At 40.5% G+C, this 23317-nt stretch overlaps 1 long non-coding RNA gene across 1 annotated transcript; it reads right to left on the bottom strand.

Moving 5' to 3' along the window:
- Positions 1 to 13856: 13856 nt before the first annotated feature.
- On the bottom strand, positions 13857 to 21109 carry LOC120497985. Its single transcript, XR_005626604.1, has 4 exons — positions 20925 to 21109; positions 19440 to 19568; positions 16316 to 16383; positions 13857 to 14360 (listed from the first exon to the last, which is right to left on the bottom strand). It is a non-coding gene; the product is annotated as an uncharacterized LOC120497985 (long non-coding RNA).
- Positions 21110 to 23317: the final 2208 nt, after the last annotated feature.

The following is a 23317-nucleotide window of genomic DNA, read 5'->3' as shown; positions in this document are numbered from 1 at the left end:
TGTGTACAAATTTTTAACACATCCATTGAAGACCCCCAACAAATCTGATGCACTATGCAGCCATGTGTACCACAGAATCAATGGAGAACATGAAATGCACCTCAGACTGAGACCCTCACAACTACTTTCCTGTAACTCAGAGTGAAAATTGCCTCGTTGGCAGTGTTTATCATCTGCTCACCAGCTCCTCATCAGCAAACACATTCAAGCTACTTAGTTATTTCACTAATCAAGTTTAGAGGGAGACACCACCTGAACATCATGAACCAGCACACAATCTTATCTTCTTGTTTCATACTCAGATAAACTATCATCTATGAACTACACACCCATTTATTGTTTTTTTTAAGATAATTTCAATTGATGGGCCACATACTGCCTTCACTGGCAAAACTGCCGGTTATTCCACCCTCAACAGGAAATCAACAAATGTGTCATGATCAACTACATCACTTCAGCTTTCAGCATCTTGTTATCAATTTAGCAACTGGGATAAAAGCCCAAGCATGTTACACACCTTTGCACACAATTCTGCTTCAGCAGCATCCAGCACCTGCTTCTTCCTTCCAGTTTTTGACTCTTTTTGGAGACTGCAGCTCCTACTGAATTGAAGAAGAATTCCACAGGGAGAACTCCCACTGTGGTACTGTGGTTTAGGAATAGTATCCCCCAATTTAGTGTTCTTAGGGAAACATTCCAAAGCACGTGGTGCTTACTCACTCTCCCCTTCCCTTCCCCTGCGGCAGGATGGAAAGGGGAATTGAAGGCACAAAACATAAAGACCACGGGTTGAGATCCAGATAAAAGAACAACATCTTCATTTTGCAGTTGATAGCTAAAGTTCAAAGCTACTTCAACATAAAGCACCATGATACATGAACACAATAAAATGCCACAACTTTGAAATATTGATGCAACTATTTAAACCAAAGTCCATCTTTTTTGTTACTGTAGCTATGACACCTTCAAAAACTGCCAGAGCTACTGCACCCAAGCTGGAGACAGCAATGGGATGCTGTGTTCTGGCAGCGCCTGCCTGTCCTACAGACTGGTGAGGGAATTCACTTTGAACACCCACAGCACCACTGGCAAGGGACAAAAGAAGTCTGTAATACTGCACAGACAAGCCTCTCTCTCAGTTCAAAATGTATCTAAATATTTACTACCATGCATGCTGTCTATTCTGACATGTCTTCTGACAGACAGCAAAACTCTGCAGAACCATTCAAATGAGTGCTGGCTACTCACATAAAGCAGTGTAACTGATTTCTGCAAGGTCATGTATTTTGAGGAAATGTTCTGGGCGGGCAAGGGAATGGTTTCCTGACAAGATGAAGCACTTACCTCAAAGTCAAAACAAAAACAATGGAGGGTACATATTTTAAGTACGCCCCAATAGATTTCACACACCAAATGGAAAAACATATATGCCTTTTAACTTGCATGCCAATAAAATTAAGTATCACTTCTTTGTTTTGCCCCCAGGAAGAGAGCCCACCAACATCCAATTTTCAGCTACTATACAACAAACCAATGTAAATATTGACAATATTCAGTATAACAACACAAAAAAAACCCCAAAGCCCGGGCCTTAGCATCTCCCCCACCCAATTCAGTGAATGCAAAGGTGCCCCTTTTAACATGTCACTTAAGTTAAAAAAAAAATCTCATTTTAGGAAATTCATCAAGAATAAATAATGTCATAACATGACATCCAGTTTACTTTTTTTATACTTCTAGACAGAGTTTGAAAATGGAGCACCATATACTCTCTGGGAGAGATTAAAGTATTTCAGAGGTTCCTACACACAACCATAAGCATTTCTTTTCAGTCTCTTGTATCGTAGGTCTTCACACCTTCAGCTGCACCAACACAAACATTTGAAGCCACAATCTAAACCAGACCGAGTCACTTAAATTTTAGAATGCAAAAACCCTACTACACAATCTCTCAAAAGTAAGGTCCTTTTCTTCTGTTCAGCTAACAAGATTGTATCACTTACCCTGTGTTTTTTGCAGCCTCACAAACAGTTGGAAGGGCAGCAATGAGGCAGCAGAGAACATCAGCATAGAAAGCAAAGTGAGTGAGCAGCTTTGGTGGGTGCCTGGCATCCAGCCAGCGTCAACCCACTACAACTAGCTTTGCTGCTAAAGAAATATAATGTACTACAAAAGAGTCAGCCTCTGGTTTCAGCAAGTCAAACCTCAAGCAGATATTGGTGGTACAGTCCTGTTTTCCCATCAACTATTTACCAAACCACATTTGTGTAACATTCTTTCTCACCCTTCTAAGTTTGAGTTATTTTTTGCATAACAGGGCAAAAAGTGTGAATGACTAATTTCAGATAGAAAAGGCTATATCAATATTTTTTTCCCAACTACAGTAAAAACAAAATAAAGATGGGAGACCAGTATCCCTAACAATACAGAACTGCAAACATAAACTAAAAAACAAAACAACAAACTACTAAGCAAACAATCCACGGGTAACAGGAACCACCCTCCCTTTTAGAAACCCAAAACTACTACATAATAAATATTTTTATTAAGCAAAGTTTATTTTAACTTTAAGACATACAAAAAGCAAGCAAACAGAAACAAACAGCCCGGTAAAGACAGTCAGCAACAGCATGTTCCACAAATGTGTCTTCCATGAAACTTAATGCCCATTCCCAGGTAATTTACACTGAAACCAGATGCTGTTTCATTGTGTTGTTCATGTTTATCCGAATACACACAAATAAGAGAAAAATGGGAAAATCATGCTGTCCACAGAAATATTAATATCAGAAAATTCCTTTAATTTTTAACAGTGCTGAAAAGCAAACTCATGACCTTTTTTTCCCCCCTCTAAAAGCATTTAAATATTTTAATGTTTTTTATTCCTTCAGTGTTTTGCTCAGGTAATCATATACATGCTGACCTTTACTGTTGACTAGAATTCCTTAGAACTGCTCTAAATCAAATATTTAATCCCCCTTACTCAGGTCAGACAAGACAGACACACACAAAGAAACACATCTATAGCTCTATGGGCGTAACAGAGATACCCAGAGCGAACAAATAGCTAATTTTAACTGCAAACAAAGCTGTGAGAAAAGCACTGCAGTAGGGCTCCTCTCTCTTCCTTTTCAAGACAAGTGGTCAACTCACCAACTTCAGAAAAAGGGAAGCAGAGCACTACTTCCATTTTGAAACTTATTCAAATACACCCTTTCACGCAAAATAAACCCAGCAAATTAAATCTGCAACACTGGCTGCAGCAAACAAGGCGCGCAGGCTCAGCTGCCCTTCACAAAGCATCTTTGTAGAGCTATCTTTCTGCCAGTGCTCCTTTTGAATTCCCAAACAATACCTCGCAAAAATTAGATCTCCTACTGTGGGAAAGTTCCCAAAACACAAGCCAAAATATATTTTCTCATGAGGATACAAAAAACCCTCAATGAGGAAGTCAAAGTTCTTACAATGACTGTTCAGTGTACATATAGTCATTCTTGAAACATGCTAACGGATTAAGTAGCAACATTCTGATTTAGAGAAAAAAAATATTAAAATCAGATCAGTAGTTCAACAGAAGGAATAGCTACTGCTAGTAGTTACTACTCAGTAATTTGCATAAGCATAGACTTTTAAAAACTTTTGCACATACAGGCTTTTTAAAACAATGGATGTCAAGAAACAAGAACTTATCAAAAACACCTTAGCTAAGGGATATTTTAATAAGTGTAAAATAAATGAATCATCTTTAGAGGTTACACTTAAATAAATTTTTTTTTTTTTCTTCCCTAAGGTACCAAGGGTTCTCCATGAATAAACAGATAACCCACAGGAGACTCCAACCTCCTACTAAAGAAAAACACAATCTTGGGAAAATGCTTGCATGTCCTTTACTTTTGCTGACCTACACTTTTACACCCAAGACATGAAAGAGCTTTCAGTCCTTTTGGTCTCAGGAGCACAGCAGATGATTTTGCTTGTTACTAGTTTTGGCAGAAGAGCAAGCCTATCCACAGCAAGCAGTCTTGCTTTACAATAATCCTCCTCCACCAAAGCTTTTCCTGCAGCACCACTGGCTACACCCCACGCACCAGTGGGGTGGGGTGAGGATGGGTAGCATCACAGAGGGTACAGATGTCTGAACAGCACCTCAGGAAGCAAGTGGACATAACAAGCTTGTGCCGAGCAGAAGATCCCTGGGTTTTTGGCCCAGCACTGCTCATTTCAGTACATTTCCTAGGCAATGTCACAGAAAGGCTCACAGTTTTTAAGCGCAGGAAAGAGACTGTGTCCACAAAGGCTGAAAAATACATGCTCACAGGAAGGTACTCAGCCCAAACCCAGGGCAAACACTTCTTCAGCCACTGCAGGGCAGAAATCAAAAGCAAACTGTACCAAAGAGATAATTAATCAAGTAGGAAATTACACAGAGCTTATCGTTGCTGCAGTTAAACCCTCACTTTCCCAGTTCCAAACCGGCTCGGACACATGCAGCTCACTGAGCTGCACCCTTCTGATGCAATGAGAAAGCACGCAAGTGTTTAGGATAAAGCTTCCACTCAGCTATTTCTATGCTATAGCTGAAGGCTTCCTGATCATACCGAGGTCTTTGCAAACGTTGGCAAAACTCATATCATTAAAAGATACGGAAATCTATTACTGGACAAAGTGCTAGCCCTATGACAGGGGAGAACTACTGCAAAAGAAATTAAAAAGTCAATACTCTTGCCATTCTCAAAGCTCTTGGCCATGAAGATATGAATGGCTATGGGAAAATACACACACACACACACCCCCATTAGAAAGACTGGGAAATAAGCATACTCTTTCAAAACAAACAGGATACTAAACAGCCCATTGCAGTCTTAGCTTTGAAAATGACATGAAAATTGACACTGCAAGTTCAGAATCAAACATTCCAGGACTGTTTCAACAGACTGAGATTAAAGAGTTCACAAGAAAATCTCAGCTATGCAAGGATTTTCAGCTTTACTTATCAGCTATAAAAAGATATATTCATACAAGTTTGTTGGGCATGAAATAATGCTGCATAGTAATGCTAGCTTGAGAAAAACATTAAGAGAAAAAAATGGACACTTACTCCCAAAATAGTTTATTTCTATTAAACAAATACATTGTTTGCTTTGTCAGGTAAAGGTCTCACTTTTTCCCAATAGTTCCTTTGGTTTTTATGCTGCCAGTTAAGTGCTGAAACACAGCAGGAAAAATCCCTGTGGTTAAAGGTCTCTACATACACAAGCCTATAGGAACTTGTTTCATCTGTATTCACCTCCCCTACTTACATCCCTACTTACACCACAAGACATCACTTAACCTACAGTTTTTTCAGACACATTCAGGGTATATTAACTAATTTGAACAAGTTTCCAAAACCCTACAGCATCTAGAGGTTTGTTGTTTTATTTTAGTTCAGATCAACTACCCTTACAGCTGACTTTACGATGGCAATCTACTTGAAGCTCACTGCTGAGCAAGAAAGGAGCCCAGATCAAGAACCAGCAAAAACCTTTCTTTATTAAGCTGCCTTGGTCCCAATGTTAACACAAAACATAACAGGCTCATGATCCCACCTCAGAACTAGTCACTGCAGTCAGCAGAAAGCCTGACCACCACCATGGGAAGCAGTTAGGAATTTAATTTTGTTGGCCAAATGGGCTCCCCAGAAAGAAACAATGTCCAGCCTTGCAAAGTAAGGCTGCTCCTGAATTACCACGTAACAAAGCCCTGAGATGCATTATGGAAACACTACTACATCAGTGCAATACAGCCAAATACCAGGCATCAGCTGTCACAGTCCTTCACTTCTCAGGGCTACCAAGAACCAGCAGGAGAGGCTAGCAACGGAATCAGTTCTCAACATTATACTGCTGTTAGCAGGCTGATAACAGGGGTTATCCTCCTCTGTAAATGCTCACCTCAAAAAGATGGCAACACATTAGCATGTTGACAGTGAAGAAAATCTGAAAGCACAGTTCAAGCTCCAAAATATTTTTGTTTTTCAAAGGAAAGAAATCCCAAATAAGCTTTTTTGAAAAGATCATTTTCGTCTTCTAGTGTTTTGATATACAGACATGATCAGCCTGAATTTAAAGACTAAATATTCCTTTGCTAGACTCACATATAAAACGCTTAGTTCCTCTGATCCCATTAAAATACACAGCCTTGTATTTATTTTTTAAGAGATCACTGTAGCAAGAAGGAAATGTTCATTTCTGGCTTATCTGAAGATTGCACACAATCATGCTATCACTGGTTACAAGTATAAAAATAACAAAACTAGGGAACAAGCTGAAAGTTTATTTGGAAAAAGCATAGGTACATCCTATAATTAAACCACTTTTCCTCCCAAGTGTTCAAGAAGGGAGTATCTGCTTTACAACAGCATCCTGTTTAGATGTCTTCTGACATTAAATGACGCATTAGTATCAAACTAAGGGCTACTGTACAGTTCTCCCCTCCGCCCCAGAGATAGGGTGCGGGGCTGTTCCATCTCTGCTCTTCACTGCTCCTGTGCTGAACTGCCCTCATGCACCACACCTGGAGTTTCCAGAAGCAAATCTTAGCCATCTAACATATATAAGGCATACATTCAAAAAATTTCTTCCTGCAGACGTCACCACATGGTATGAAAACAGTGAACAGTATGCAGAGTTTCTGAAGCAACCAGCTATTCACATACCATGCCATGCAAATGAGTTGTTAGGATAAAGAAAGATTAGGGTTCAGCTTCTCTTGTTTGAAAACAAAAGCAGCCCTATTCTTTCAACCAAGCTACACCAGTATAAAACTGCATGCTTTCTAAAATGGCCTATGATGCCAAAAAGAATTTGTTTTCTAAAGACTTAAAGCAGTCCATGGACTAAAAACAGTCCATGCAAGAGGACGTTAGGAGAGAAAAAAACTAGATCGCTATTACTCACAGCTTAAGGGCATAAAACCATTTGTAATTTATGAACATTTAAAAGTTAGATTCCCCAAAGTAGTCAAATTAACTTCCTAGTTCACGTCTTCAAAGAGAAAATTAATAGTTTAATACATCAATTAAAGAGAAGAGTTACACAACAGGCATGTTAAAGTAGAGGCCACATGTATAGCCTTTTTTCTTATTTCTCATTTTCTTTAGCCAACAGAATATTGAGTTGAGATTCACAAAAGTCAGGAACACTCTGTAAAGGAGGATATACCAAAGAGATATAAAGTAATGAATTTAAAATTGCAGAATTGCAGAATTCACTGTTTACCTCAAAGAAAATAAAAATCAGTTCAATCCAATATTACCAAGAGATCTTTGCACTACAAAAGTTCATGCCAAGTTAAGTTTGCTTTCCCCAGCAATGTTTATTAGACCTACTTCTCAAAGTTGTACATACTGGCTATCATTCTGCCACTCCTGTCCTCTGAGCCTGCAGTGAAGGCATGGTGCCAAATTTGCACCCTGACAGTCCAGGGTGAATAGCAATGCCAAACAGATATTTACCTCTTCATGATTTGGAAGCAGCTGAGCCCCAAGGAGTTTGTTAACATAAGAAAGAAGCAAATATGCTACTAACATACTTCTCTTGTTATTTCCTGCACTGACATGAAAATGATAAATATATTTTCTCTTTTCAACCCTCTCTTGACTTCCCAAAAGCCAAAATTAAGTAGCTATCTTTTAGAGATAGGAGAGCAAGGACAGGAAAACACAAGTAAAGAGACAATAAGTTACTTTAAGGGATGAAGGAAGAACAAGGTCTTTGTACCTTTCTACATGTTTTTTTTTCCTTTTTACGTAATGATGAAAGATGTGTGCATATTTCTTTCCAATTCCAATACTGTTGTAAAATAAAATCAAACTTCCTGAACAGAGAACCAACAGTAGAAAACACACACAATTCAACACGGGCCATTTACAAAACACCAACCAAGTTTTCTGCTGCAAGCCCAGCCTCCCCAGCAGCAACAGGAGGGCACCATCAGTTTCAAGTGTTTCCAGTGCTAACAACACATGAGATTTCCCACATACTCGGTCTTGTTTGTGGATTATTTTGGGCCAGTGTCAGTTTCATGGATTTAAGGGTGGGTTTCTTTTCCTGTGGCGATTGCCACAGCAGGCTGCCAGCGTGCTGATTCGGGAAGTTCTACAGCACTAACGCAGCCCTGGTGTTCCCAATTTAGCTCTCTGCTCTGCCCTTCACTGGGCTTTGTCCCTGCATTCGGGCTGCATTCTTCACTGCGTCATTTCTTACTTTCTGCCTTTTTGTGTTTCCTCATTATCCCTTCTAGACAGCAAGGCCAACTAGCAAGGACACGAGAAAGTTTAAGAGTTCATATGGCACAGATCATACCACGGGGAAAGCATCATCCCCCAAGCCCAGCCTGGTGGCCCCACAGCCTGACCTAGTGCTTTCTGAGCATCTGCCTGCATCTCTCCTCCTGAACACCCCACCCTGCTTCCACAACCATTCCTGAGGCTGGACACTGCTGGTAGGCTCCCCCCAGCTGGAATCTGCACCTCCACCAATTCAAGTGACCTCGCTGCAAGTTTGCAGAGAGTGTCTTCACCAGGAGGGAGCACTCAGCCTCCTTCAGCTTTCACAACACGCTGAAGGGCTGGGTCCAGCACTGAAGGCAAACAGACACTTGGAAAAGGTCAAACAAGGACAGAGAAACAAGTTTAGCACCACAAAAACATGTTCCAGAAGCAGCTCCCTTTTTTATATAAAAGAAAAAAAAACCAGAGTTGCCAAAAAGGCATGCCACATACAATGCCTATGCAGTCAGTATGTTTTTCCATGAGAAGTTTTATTTTCTCACATATATTCCATGAGTACAGGGATAAAAATAACATTACCACAATGACGTATCTATAGTAGGAGGAATGACTTATGGGTGCTGAGCAAAAGTCAAGGTTTCCTCTTTGCCCCAATTTAAAATCATCACCAGCCAGTCAGACGCCTGCCAAAACAATCAGCAACAGCATCTCTTCCCCAAAACCCGAACACAGGGGCTGCTCAGAGAGCAGGGCAAGCCTTTAGAAAATAGGACAGATGGCATTACAACTCCAAGCAAAGTAACTCCTTGTATCATTAGCTATTGAACCGCGGCTTGATGTGGGGATCAGTGTAAAGCTTATTAGTCTTTAGACAGTTGGCAGCAGCAGCCACTGCAGCAACCGTTCGGGAGCAGAAGGAACTCATTCAGTTTAGTTGTTTTTCAGGTCATGTTAAGTCAAAATGTTTCTGTATGCACTCCAGTCCCCAGCTTAACCTTTCTCAGCCTCTCTAAGCGCAACTACGCTCACAAACAGCTTCGACTCACACACTCCTCTGATAAAGAGGGCTCCAGGAGCACGGCGCAGGTATCTAAAAAATTCCTGCCTGGTGCCATTGTGTAAGGATTTCACCCTACTTTGGAGAGCAAGGACTTGCCAAGAATACCACTGACCTCAGCCCCTACATTATGAAACAGCGCTGCCAGCTCCAGCCAGCTATGCAAAAGTAGGGATTGAATTCAAATCCTGAGCCACCCGTACTCCCGGGCAATAACAAAACACACACGCAGAGGGGGAGGGAAAAAAGGAAAAAGAAAAGAAGGGAAAAAAGAAAAAGCACACCACCCAAAAATTATACTCTAAGTTCATTTTCTTTTTACCGGAAGCAACCTTCAAAACAAACCCAGCTGGCGTTTCTCCCTCTCCTTCCCCCAAAATTAGGGAGTAGGAGGAAAGTTGTCGCCTTAATGCGCGCCTTCCCTTCCCGGGAGCTGCCGACCGGGAATTCAGCGGCGGGGAGTTTGGCGGGGGCCGGGAGGGGATCAGCCCCGCCGGGCTGCCCCGGAGCGGGGCCGCGGAGCCGCGGGCTGCCCCGGCCGGGCTGCGCGGGGCGGGCGNGCGGGCTCAGCAGCGCCGCCGCCCGGAGCTGCAGGCGGCGGCCGAGCCCCGCCGGGGGCAGCGGCGGCGACAAGGGCTCGGCGCTCCCTCTCGAGCCGGCTCTACGCCTCCCGCCGGCCCGCTCCGCCGCATCCCCTCGGGCACCGCCGTCGTCGCCTCCTCCCTCCTCTTCCTCCTCCTCCCATCCGGGCTGATGGGGGGCTCCGCGCCCGCCTCGGCGGCGGGGAAGTTGCCGGCTCGGGGAGGCGGAGCGGCGGGGGGCGGGCCGAGGCGGGACGCAGGAGGAGGGAGGGCGGGTCGCCGGGGGTCGCGGCCGGCGGGGTCCCCTCGGCTGCGGTGCCTCACCATCCTCCCCCTGGGAACACGTCCTTGCGGGGTTTAACCACCAAAAAGGAGCCTGAGCGGCCGCCGCCATGGTCCCGAGGGACGCGCATCATCTCAGCTTCGGCGGTGCTCCCTGTGCACGGATACTGGTGATGGGCAAGCTGGACGCCAAAATAAATAAGTAAAATAAAGACTTGATCTGCCGAATCTAGTGACTTCGGGGAGGCCACCTGTTGTCACGCTTCTCCAAAGTAATCCGTATCAACCGGCTGTCCCCTCTGTCTTTGCTATATGGGGTAAAAACGAGGAAGGGAGGGGTGTGAAATCGCTAATTTATCACTGTGCTGGGGGTTATCTAGCCGCCGATTCTTCTCACGTGAACTTAAGTTTTTTAAAGAATAAAGGGTCTGGCAACATGGCTGATTTTCTTTGTTTACCACGACACCGAGCACGTCTCAGCAGCAGCCTGACAAACGCGGAGCATGGAAGTATTATTAGCGTGCCATTAGCGGCGGGGTAATACTATTAATGTATTTGCTTTCACAAGTGATGTGTACCCTTCGCTGATACGGATCACGCAATGTAAATAATGTCAACACTAATAAATCTGTTTAATTCCCAGTCACTAGCAGTCACATTTCAATTCCAAGTAAGGTAGTGTCATCTTTATTTGATTTTTTTATTTGTGAAATTTCCCAGGGATAACCATCTTTTCCTTACAAAACATACACTGCTAGTCCCAGGAGAAAACATGTTACACTTTTAGACATAAGTGGCTCTCAAAAATGCTGTGTCTTCAGACAGTAATCTACTAAACCTACTCAATTTCTAGATATGGCTCATTAACAAAGATAGCTCTTTGGGCTAATCCCACTCATATGTGTCAGCAAAATATTTTTTGCAGTAATACCAATTATTCTGGGCAGATCATGGGGAAATACTAGGGAGTGCTCCACATTCTCTACATCTTGCTTATTGGTGCTTGCTACAAGTCCTTAGGAGGGATTTTTAATTTTTTTTTTTTTTTTTTTGTAACAGATTGGAATTGTCATGTCCTTTACCCTAAAAAATAACAGTTTAAATATGCCTCGTTTAAATAATTCCTTCAAATTAACCAAGCCTGCAGCTCCCTAAAAAATAACAGTTTAAATATGCCTCGTGTTCATCATCCAGAGATGATAATAATTCCTTCAAATTAACCAAGCCTGCAGCTATAGAAAAGTGCCAGCTTTTCTGAAGCTCACTTTACCAATCCGGAGTGCTGGAATTCCCTTTTTTTGGGGGCATATGTATAGGAGGAGTGCCACAGGAATGTGAGGAATGCTCTCTTGGGCTTCACTCCTCAATCACTTCAGGGCACCCATTCCCTGCTGCTGCAGCCTAGCTTGCCTGACATCTTTATAACTCTACATCAAAACAGAGCTACCCACTCTATTTTAATATGCAATTATCTTTCATTTCAGACCTATTAGCTGTAACAGCACCAAGTCGAGTGTTTTGCTCTGGTTAATTTTTTGCTGCGCTGTCTGGTAACACAATACCTGTGATTCATAGGGATGTTTCACTTCAGAGAATGGGATTTCAGGGCTCTCATTGTATTCTGATCAGTGTCACAAATCTCAGTGGTTATAGATCTGTGTCGAAGGCCCATCACACACTACGTGAATTGTCATAAATGAGAATGAATGAAAGAAGAGAATTGTACATAGAGAATTGTGTACAAATATACTCAACAACATCTCAACAATATTTAAGGATGTGTTGTGTTAACACCTTTTTTTGTGTCTGTAAGCAACATATTTGTATAATGCAAATACTTCTGATTATTCATATCCTCCATGGTGGATACTAGGATGTCCTTTATGCTGGGCTTTTTCTCTTGCTGAAATCAGTCTAGTTATTTATGAATAGAAAAAATAATAATAATAAATCAGTAAATAATCATCCAGATTTGGAGTAAGGACAGTTATTACTTGAGAAAACATGCAATTATCTCCAGAAACCCCCATTTTTCACTACAAATATTCAACAAAACGTAATTTACAGTGTCAAATATTTTTGCAACTTACATTTTCTCTTAGTTTCATTGTCTTCTTGTTTTTCAGCTTCAACAAAAATCAGTATGATTTAAAATACACATATGTACCAGGATATGCCATTCATTTTGTTAATTGGCAACTCTTCAGGCTAGATAATACTCTTCAGGTATTATCTCGTCTTACCCTAATTTACAATGGATTGGGTTTTTTTGAGGTGGGTGTTTTTCTGGTCTTGTTAATACATTACAAAGGTTTCCTACCCATCTTACACCAGGAAACCAAGAGTTAACCATACACAAGCAGTACATATAATGTTGATATTTCAACAGTATGAAAAGGCTGCTAGACAAAATATGACAGCTCAGCATAGCTATAAGTAATAGCTATGTTATTTTATAGAAGTATTCTGCCTTAGAAATACAGGGTATCTCCCCTCCTGAATATATCCATTTCTTTCAGTGGTAATTTGAAATGGTCAGGTCAAACAGTTGCTAAAATGCTAAGAAAACAAATTCAGCAGCTCTGGGAGCATTTTGTTCATTTGCTAAACCTCATTTTTAAGAAGATACACTTCAAAAAGCTTGCACTTGGCTTAGCCACATGGCTTTCAATTCATTACACCTGTAGTTAGTCACCTACAGTTAAATGTTTGGTTTGCTTGGATGCACCAATCTGTCCTGGTAAGAAATAAAGCATTGCCACTTTGTGGGAGTTTAGTAAGTTATATACAGTCTGTATGGTTGTAAGCCCAGGGATGCTCCTTTCTCCCATTTCTTGGGTAGGTACTTGTTTCCATCTAGCTCCTGGAGATGGAAATGGCAGCTGCAGCAGATTCATGCAGTTAAACTCCAGCCCACAGAATTGTCCCTCTCCTTCCCAGATCTTTCCTGGCACCTTCTTGGCAACCATAAAAAGATACTTCCATAACCATTCATGGAGGTAGACAGTTAGAGGGGAACAGAGGTGCTGGCCTGCTGAACCCCTCCAGAGCTGACCATGAGAACAGTATCCATCCCCTTTGGTCTGGGCAGAAGGCAATTTTGTAGGATTTTAAGTCAAGCATTAATTATTTTAGGTATGAGTAAGGCCACTACCAAGAGGAAATGATCTTTCCCTTCAAATAAGATTAGCCTCTATGCTCTCTCTTAAGGGGTGGCACCACTTCCAAGAATGACTCTCACCTTTTGGGATTTATACATGGCTGGGACTACTACCACTTGCAATTCCAGTTTTTAGTACCTTTTGCACTATGATGAAGGGCATGTGAGTTTGCTTGTTTGTTTGTGTGGGTGGTTTTGTCTGTTAATTTTTTACATAATATCCTCTGTTATTGTGGATATTTGTCATCCAGTAATCACTTATGTATGGACACAATATGGAACAACCACTCTGCATCTCTGATAGAAAGAAGGCTAACACAGACCATAGTAAAATAATCCTTGAATGTTTACCCCTGGTTTTATGACCCTTTTATACTCATAAGATGTATGAAATTCTAAACATTACAAAAGAGAATCTGGCCTGTGCCCTAAAGGAAAAATCATCCTTTGTTTTTTTTCTTGATGGAAAAATTGAAGAATTTTTGACTACTATAATGCATTTCACATATTTATTCAGAATTTGCCACTATTTGCATAGCTACATTTGGGAATATTTATCATTAAACTTCTGCTGTAGCTGCAGATGTATGCAAACCAGCTTTAGCTAGTTAGATTAATACTAGAGAAACAGCATGTACTGTCCAAGTACTTGCATGATCTTGGACAGGAATTCACAGTCCACACAGTGTTCCCTTCAGCTGTACTGATAAAGGTGCCCAAACAAAAGGAAAGGTGGCTGTACTGCAGCAGCACCCGGGAGGCATAGCAGGAGGCCTGTGCTACACACTGTGTGAGCACTGAACAAATCAGCAGCAACTCTTGAAGGTCAGGTGTGTTTCTGAAGCTCTGGAACATCTACACAAACTTCCTCTGTGCTTGTGACCATGGTACAGGTCTGCCCCTCATCCCTCAGGAGCAAAAGTGGTGATGGGAGGTCTTCTATCCTGGCACCCCCACTGGGAAGGTGTGCTCCAGATCTCAGGTCAACATCCGCCCCAGCTTCTCCTTCTGTGAAAAGAGACAAAAAACTAGCAACTAAACTTCTTCGGTATTCTGAGATATAAAGAAGCACAGCAACATGCTGTTTCTTGTAACAGTAGCAGCAGCATTTTGAGGCTTTTTTAAAAACAGAAAATGAACCACAGAGAGAAACAGTGAAATTGTATCTTTTGCCATTATCAGGATGTGTGGTGGAAGAGGCTGGTTCAGTGGGATGGTACGAAGCACACAGCAATAAGTCAGTGCTTTGGCCCTGGTGTGCTCTGGAACAGGCTGCCAGCGTGGAGAGGTGCTTGGTGTGGGTCTCAAATTGCACCTGCTACACAGTGACAAAGGTATCAGAGAGACTAAAGCAAGTGTTGTTTTAGATAGATGACACTTTCTGAATAATGTATGGGTTAAAACCCACAATCTGCTCCTTTCCAAATAGTCATCCATGAACTAATATAGGCAAGATATACTGTATTAGCATATAATTACAGCTGTTGAATGTATATCATAACAGGTTCATGATCTATATATTTGGTGTCACATATACGTCTGATTATATATTTCAGTAAATGACATCCCAAAGAAGGAAAAAAATATTTCATTCTTACTCATTGCCTTTGAAATTTAAATTACTGAACAAATTAAAGCCCAAACTTACATTTCAATGTTTTACACTTAAGCCAATATATTTCCTAAAGGAAAATACAAGCTTACTCTTTCTGAAATAACTACAATTGCATTATTTAAAACAATCTTTTGAAGTTTCTACAACCCAAATATTACATGATTGGGCCAAAGTATCATAAATAGAAATTGTCTAAAAGTCAAATATAAATGGGATTACTAATTATTCAAAGCTGGCCAAGTCTTTAAAATCATTTAATTCATACATATTAATGCTAGATAGCCAGATGATCATTATTATCCAACAATACTGCATTTCATAAAACACTCGACAATAAAGTTACCTAATAAATCATGCAGAATGATCAATAAAATATGTAAAGCTCTGCTAGGAAAATGAAAAGCATAGGAGATAGGAACTTTATTCCTGCACCAGGATATAAAATATTTATATGAGAAAAAAATATTGTTAACATTGTTATTAAGACCTTTTGCTCTAAGCATGCTATTTTCAGTACTAGGATTGTATACTAATTACCTAATTTTCACTGGCTGCCATCAGAAACTTTTTCATTTTTCAAAAGTCATATATATTATATATTATATATTATATATTATATATTATATATTATATATTATATATTATATATTATTGAAGCATTTGTCTTCAGCTTGTACTATCTATTTCAAAAAATATGAATATATTTATAACTTCTGGCATTACTGGAGGGCATTATTCTACAAATTGATTTTACAGCTGGTAGCATTTTTCCATAATGAATTATTGATTAATTATTCCAGCTATTGCCTGTCCTCGATCCAGCACCAAGCACTGCTTGCTGCACTGCACTGCTAAGCCAGCCCATGCCAGAGCTACTCCTTGGACCGAGTCCCCAGACGCCACATTCCTGTCAGTTTTCACCTCTTTACTCCTGTCAGCATCTTCCACAGAAATCATCCACGCTCCTCCCTGCTGAACACACTGTGGTGAATCACAAACACGTTCCAACATAATAGTCCCGGCACTTATTAGAAGAGCATTTGCATTTACATTGCTTCCTAACAGCCTTTATAAATTATTGCTTTGCCTTGAAATTAATAGTCATTGTGGATAATGTTTATGTGGCTCAGCCTTCTTCATCCTTCAGTCACCATTTAGATCTGTTCAAAGCATATGGGGATGTGTGGGTGTGTACTTAAGTGAATGTTTCTCTGCTGTGCATACATATCCTGGCAAAGCATATTCACACCTATATCATAATGTGACAAGTACTAGGTACCAATTTAAATAGATAGAATCAGCTTTAAGTTCAGTGGATTCTATAAAAGTTGGTATTTTTGTTACTTACAAATTAGTGATACCATACTCCATCGATTTGTGTTCCATCTATTCTTCCAGGAAGAAACTATCCAGTAACTGAAATAAAAGAGTTTTAAAATCCAATTCTAGTCTGTCCAAAGAAAACATATTCCAGGTAAACGGACACTGAGTTAAGCTACCAAGGTGATCTAAGCTTATCGTGAAATTGTTTTGATCATTCTGGACAATTTAATGACAATATGCCTGACCTTGTGTGTGCAGAGCTCCTCACTGAACCTGTACTCAAAGAATATTCTTAATAGACAGATCATAAAAAAATTACACACTTCAGGTTCAAAATGCTATTATGACCAAATGTGTTTCGTAGATTCTACAGTCTTTGTTAATGTCAGCAGTGAAAATTAAGACTTTGTATTCCTTTCCTTTTGTAATAAATTTAATACAAAGAGATCCCTATTTCCACTGTAACCTTCAGCTTCTGTATAAATGCATAATGATAAATTCAAGGCTAAAATTCAGTTGGAGCAAGAAATCCTCCAGTAAAACAGAGACGTGAAGGACCAGACAAAAATAAGCAGTACTGCACTCTTAAGCAGTCACTAGCTCTGAGGTAGAAGTTTACACAATGTATTCCCTGTGTTTCTTGGATCTAAGACAGACAGCAACAACTTATCACTTTCCCTCAGGGTTTTTATGTTAATTTTGTTATTTGTTTCATTTATGTAACAGATACTCATAATACTCCTTAAACATTCAGCAGCTAGCTGTGATAAACACTATCTTCCTGCTCCTGCAACAACTGATTTGTGCTGAGAACATGCACCATTGCCTTCTCGTGCCACTGGTGGAAGAGCATGGGAACACACTGTCTGTTTCACTTTTCCTTCCTAGAAAAAAATTAAAATAAGAAGATAAAGCCTCTTTGTTGCTGTGCTTAGCAGAGCAAGTAGCAGAGGGAAGTTGCAGATGAAGATCTGTAGCCAGCCAAGTATATCTTGTAAATAAGTTTTCTAGGTCAGGAAGAGAAACTGACATGTGGGAAGTAATTGGACAGAAAGAGGTAGTTGAGATTAACGCTTTGTGGAAAATAGATGACTCTCTGGAAGACGTAACTTTTGGAAAATAAAGAAACTCTCAAAGAATTTGTTGGAGGAAGCTATTTGCCAAGAATTTTTTGTTGTTGGGTAGGGTTTTTTTTTTTGTTTTGTTTTTTGGTTTTTTTTTAGTCAAGAATTTTTTGTTGTTGGGGTTTTTTTTTGTTTGTTTTTTTTTTTTTTTTAGCCACTTACAAGACTACTGACATGTGCTGGCACCTGACTGGCATGACAAGAGCCCTGTGCACTGCCACTGTAACCACACTCCTGCTATCCATATTTAAATTTTATCTCTCTTCCTTCAGCTCAAGCTAGCTGGAATGGAGTCAGCCCTGTGTATTTAGTCTTTGGGATAAGGAAGTCTTGAAATACTTCACAAGTACCCTCCTGCAAATAAACTGGAGGGTGGAGATCGGCATCCACATGTTCTTGTTTGTGTGCAAGCAGCATGCACATGAGGAAGCAGATTCTTTGGTGGGAGAAGAGTTCCTGAGAAGAGTTCCAGATCATTCTTCTACCTTGGTGTGTCTTTGTTTTACAGCCCAGGTCCTCATCTGATTAAAGCCCCTGTCTTTCAATGAGACCAACAAAATTCTGCTTGTTTGAAACAGCTAAGCACCCTCTCCCTGTCTCTGATCCCTGCTGGGCTTTTAGGGAGTTCTCACAGTGCTGCAGCAGAGGATGGTCTCCAGCTAAAAGAAAAATGCACTGCTTGAAGCCCCCGGAGAGAGCCACCTCTCTAAGGTGCACTGGGCTGTGCCAGGAAGAGCTGCATGACGAACCACAAAACAATCTTGCCCCTGTTTGCCCAATGGCGACATCTGTGTCTCGTTAGCGATGCACGAACTGTTACAATAGTTCTTCTCTCAGGTGGAAGTGAGCTGTATAACTTCATTCCGTTGATGTGAGTAGCTAACAATGTTGCCTCGAGCCTTTGCATTACTACTGCATTCAGGTATGAGCTTAGATTCCTCTTGCTATGGAGCAAAGGAGTTGAAGCACAGAGGAAAATTTTAATTAATCTGTCTTGGTCCCTTGTGATACAAAAATATTCTCAATGCTGCAGAAGTCAAGTATTTACAAGGATACTTTGTTTATTTTCAAATAGACTTTCTGAGGTTTTGTTTGAAATACCTGTAATCCTTAACCCACACTCATCACTAATACACTCCCAGTGAGGGTCCTTCTCACTTTATACGTAAATCTCTGATGCAGATAGTGGGTTGATACTGCTGGTCAATAATACAATAATAAATACAATGGATTAAAATTACATATAGCAGACCTTCAAAGTGCAAAGAGGGGCCTTTCAAGCAAAAAAAAAAAAAAAAACCAAAAAAAAAAAAAAAAACCCCAACGCCCCCCCCCCCCAAAAAAAAAAAAAATCAATAATGCTACAGCTATTCAGTTCATACTGAAGTTAGGTGAAGTATTTTCCTACTGTGGTTAGATCTTAAACGATCTGTGCATGTGGGAATTAAGTTGTACTTCACTTTGTGGGAGCCTCAAACTAAACCTGAAGGTTCCAAGGCTAATCTTGTGGAAAATAAGAAAGAAATTTGTAGGTGGATGAAGGTGTTATGGTATTTGAGAAAAATTGGACTACAGTGGCCTGAACCCATTCTGCAGTGCTTGCAAATCTTTATTTCAGTAAACTTTAAAGTGAAATAAAAGTGCTGAAGCTATCCAAGGCAATGTATAGCTTTGAGCTATTCCCTAAAATACCTCACAGTATGAGCATATGTATGTATTTTCTCCAAAACTATACAGGTAAGTCATGGCCGTGAGAAAGCATCTCTTAACCTTAACCCAAATTATTAAGGTTAAATCATATGGTATCTCCATCTTCTAGCAGGCATTTGCATCTCTTTTAAAAGCAACTGAAAATAGTTAATTGGCCTAGATGCACTCACTTGCACAATTATAAAGTGAAATCAGGTAGCTGGCATTAAAGGCTAAGGATGTAGGAGCCATAAAAATGTGATAACTTGTTCCACTTGTAATTTCCCTTAAGAAAAATCTCACTAATTTATGTGCCCATAATTTCCCTGAATTTACCTGAAACACCGTAGAGTAGTCATAAAACCAGAAAATTACTTGCTTTTCCCTTTTCTCCAGAGTACTTTGTGGGTCCAGATATCTTTCTCAGGGAAACAAGAGGGAGATAAGATGGAACATCAAAGTATTCTGGGAAAAAAAAAAAAAAAAGAAACTTTTTGGGGTTAAAAAAATCCAATCCTTCACCCCACTGTATTCAGCACCAACCATCCACTCCTACATGACACACCAGAGAGTTCAATTACACTCAAGATCTTCCTGAGAAGCTGCAGAGTCCTTCATTCTATTGACATAACTGTGCAAGTATTCACTCTGTGAAAAAAACCCCAATAATCTGAAAGAACGAAAAGCTGCATCAAAAAATAAGGAAGACGGAACAGAATTAAAAGATACATTTGCTTTAGCCTGCCAAGCTTTACCCTCCTCAGGGCTTGGGCTAGACATGCTATTTGCAGTCTGTTTACCCAGAAAGCATAAAGTGGGAGCATGTCTGTGGTACAAACCTTTGTGCCTGCAGAGTTCCCCAGCTAGCCCTGGCTGGTTTATTCAGAAGAGCCTCACCATCTCACAGCCTTATCAAATATTCCTCATGGGGCCAAGTTGGCTGCTGTTTTCCAAGCCAATTTTTCCAGCTACCTATGAAGGCCTTAAGGCCCAGTGAGGTTACAAAGACCTTAAATGATGATTATCAGACAGCCTTCAAGGTCTTGCAGACCTAGTTTAGCAACCACATCCCAGAGGGCCCTGGCCAGGTTACATGTGCTGGTCAACACTGGAAACTTCCACTGGCTTGTCTGTGCAAGGTAGAGCATGTAGCTCAGTCATGCCTGTAGAAGCTCAGTGCAAATACATAATTATAAAGATAACTTTTACTGCTACAGTTTACTTCATCCTCCTCACTAAGATGAGGTACAATGTTACAAGAACTTTCAGTGGAAGGGAGTTTATACTGGGGGTGTTCAGATTACTGGAGCTGTTTTAATTATAATCATGCAGTCAAAGCAGAGGAAAAAAATAATCCTGCACTGTCCTTTCAACTGAGAAGGCATTTTTCATCATTCTTCGTATAATCATTTCCCTCTGTTTTGAAGTATGGTTTGAGGCAAGTGCTCCAAATCTTCTATCAAATTCGAGTCTCTTTGACGATCCCTGCAGGCTCCAGTTCTGCTGTATTAATTGAAACTTAGTGCAGTAGTGTATTTGGCCTCATAAATTTTAGAAATGCTGCATTTTTATCTAGTAGTACTATAACCTGAGATACATTTTAATTTTTGATGTCATAATCACTTCTTTCATGGGGAAAGGCATGTTGCCATGGTGAAGTCTTTTAACTTATTATTTTCATAGAACACATCACAGAAGAACATTAGGAAAGTGTAAATAATTCCTTCCTTCATAATGCTCACTGTGCTCTACATCTTTGAACAAGTTACTAACATGTGTCCCTCCTTGTTGTAACACACATAACAAAACTCGGGCTCCTACCTTGTGGGGGTGTTTTGAGGGCTGGAGCTTGTAAAGTCCTTTTGAGGATGAAAAGCTTTATATGAGTATTGAGCACTAATCTCAGCCATGTGGACAAGCCGCGCACATTCGAAGTAAAAACCTTTCTAATAACATCCATCTGCATCTTGAATACAAGAAAGAGATTGTAAGACAGCCTGTCAATGATCAAGGCTTTTTCATGCAGCTCACCCTACTGTTTGGCAGCTGGCCAGCTCAGAGAGCCTACAGAGGAAAATGGCTCCGAAGGGAAAAATGTGCATGTTAAGCAGAGGACAGCTTTTGTGAAGGGTGAGAAAAAACAAGACAAATACCCTGAATACCAAAGTGCTCTTTGGTACATGAAGGAATGAAGTGAGACAAACTGTAAGGAAGAAACTACAGTAGGCAGGAGCCTTCTCTTCTCGCTAAAGATAACTCAAGCCTGTTTGCACTAAACTGGTGAGATAAAACACATTTCCACTTAAGGACCAAGACTGCTTTACATTAAGGATGTTCCTTTGGAGAGAGGCTGGGAGAAGCCAGGGAAGGATTTATTTGGAACTGCAACACCTAAACCAACCAAGAATGCATGTCAGCCTTCAAAACTCTATTAATGACATCATAAAGTCTTTCAAAATAGTTTGCGAAGCAATACAGTAGGATCCGAGCATGCTGAGGGGATCTGAGCAGCTCTTCTTCAGAGGGAGTGATTTTTCTTCAGTGGGACTTATCTCACTGGCAAAGGCACTATAGCTCAGGGCACTGGCTCCCTTCTGTTACAAGCCCCTGTGCAGAGGCATCAGCAAATTCTTTTGCCTGATATATATATATACACACACATATATGTATCCAATGTCAGAATTAGCCCCCTTACTTCCTCTCACCAGTCATCTACAGATTCATTTCACTCAAGCTGTGCTCCAGCTGTACAGCATTGCAGTGCTGCAACAAACATATGGAGTTTCAGCCAATAGTCCTCCTTCACTTCCTACAGGCTTTTAGTCTCTTTTTCCCTGCAATGCTTTGTGCACTACCTCAGATGTAGCAGCATTTAATTAAAGTAAAATATGGGGGAATTAAACTAATAACAAGAAAATCTTAATCTCTCATCCTACCTTTAGAGAATTTTGTGTGGAAAGATTTCTAGTCCTCCATTAAAATGTTTACCTGAAAGAGATTCCTCCTTTAATAAATCACCTTTATATTTAGATAGTACCTTTTATTCTGACAGCTTGTCTTTACTGAAAAGTTGATTCCAGTCATGACTCCTGTGTAGCCTTTAATTCAAATTCCTGCCATTTACAAAGAACCCAAAACTAAATATTTAAGCAGCTTTTAATTCACATTATCTTGCCACAGATCAATTTAGCACAACTCATCAACTGCTAACATGATCAATAATTAATGTGGCTGCAGGTCATCTGCTTCAGAGTTCTGTTAGTCTTTGTTATGTCTTCCTGCAGGTTGCTCCATGAGCCCATGGAAAACAGACCAGCACTTCCATGGCTCCCTGGAGTGAAATCCATAGAGGAGCTCAGTCCACTGAAAAAAGAAATAAAAAATCCAAGGAACCAAACCAATTTAAAAAAACCCCAAACCCCACACCACAGCAAAAGACTTTAAATATGCTCTCAGAAGTGTTCATGATCCAACAGGCAAGCCCTGGAGAATTTCCCTACTGTGGTGTATTGTGTTACTAATCCCAACATTTGATTTCCTGAGCTCCCCTCTCCACAGCAGGGATGGCAGAGGAGCACATGTCCACATCTCAGCTGCTCTAGTACAGGGCCTGGCATCTGGAGCCAAAGTCTTTGCAGCTGAAATTGAGATGGCATACTGTGGACTGAAACAAAATTGTTCACCTAGGTAGGGGATATATGTTGTTCATTTTGAAGCTCTTTTAAAACAAAATGAGCAACCAAGCCTACACAGATAGAAAAAGCAGACTATGTGCTGCCTCATATCTCCCTCCATCTCTGAAACAGACCTCTCCAACCACACAGATTATTTGTCAGGCCTGAGGAAGCCCTCATGTCCACCATGTGGCTGCCTCAAAACTGCATGTACTTCTGCAACGTGTTTTACTGACTTTGCTGTTCTTGCTGCTGCTGAAATTTTTGAAATCATGTGATTTAATCTGCAGTGCAATGATATAGCAGCTGTATTTTCTCATCTTCTCTCTTTCTGTGATTTATTAGGCTTTTTCTACACAAATTACAAGCATGGGAAGTAGAAGGGTGATTTTGACAACTGTGGACCACCATCAGTTGTGGAAGAAGTCTGTGCAGCATAAATACAGACAACAAAAATAAAAAGTAAAAAATTAAAAAACAAAAATAAAGGTTACCTCCCTTCTTGTGTGCAAACCCACAGCAACATAAGCACACCTAACC

The sequence above is a fragment of the Passer montanus genome, unplaced genomic scaffold (assembly GCF_014805655.1).
Source record: "Passer montanus isolate IOZ18808 unplaced genomic scaffold, ASM1480565v1 scaffold14, whole genome shotgun sequence".
In the NCBI taxonomy this organism is placed as follows: domain Eukaryota; kingdom Metazoa; phylum Chordata; class Aves; order Passeriformes; family Passeridae; genus Passer; species Passer montanus.
Note: the sequence above shows the minus strand (reverse complement) of the source record. Positions and strands in the feature narration are given on the sequence as shown.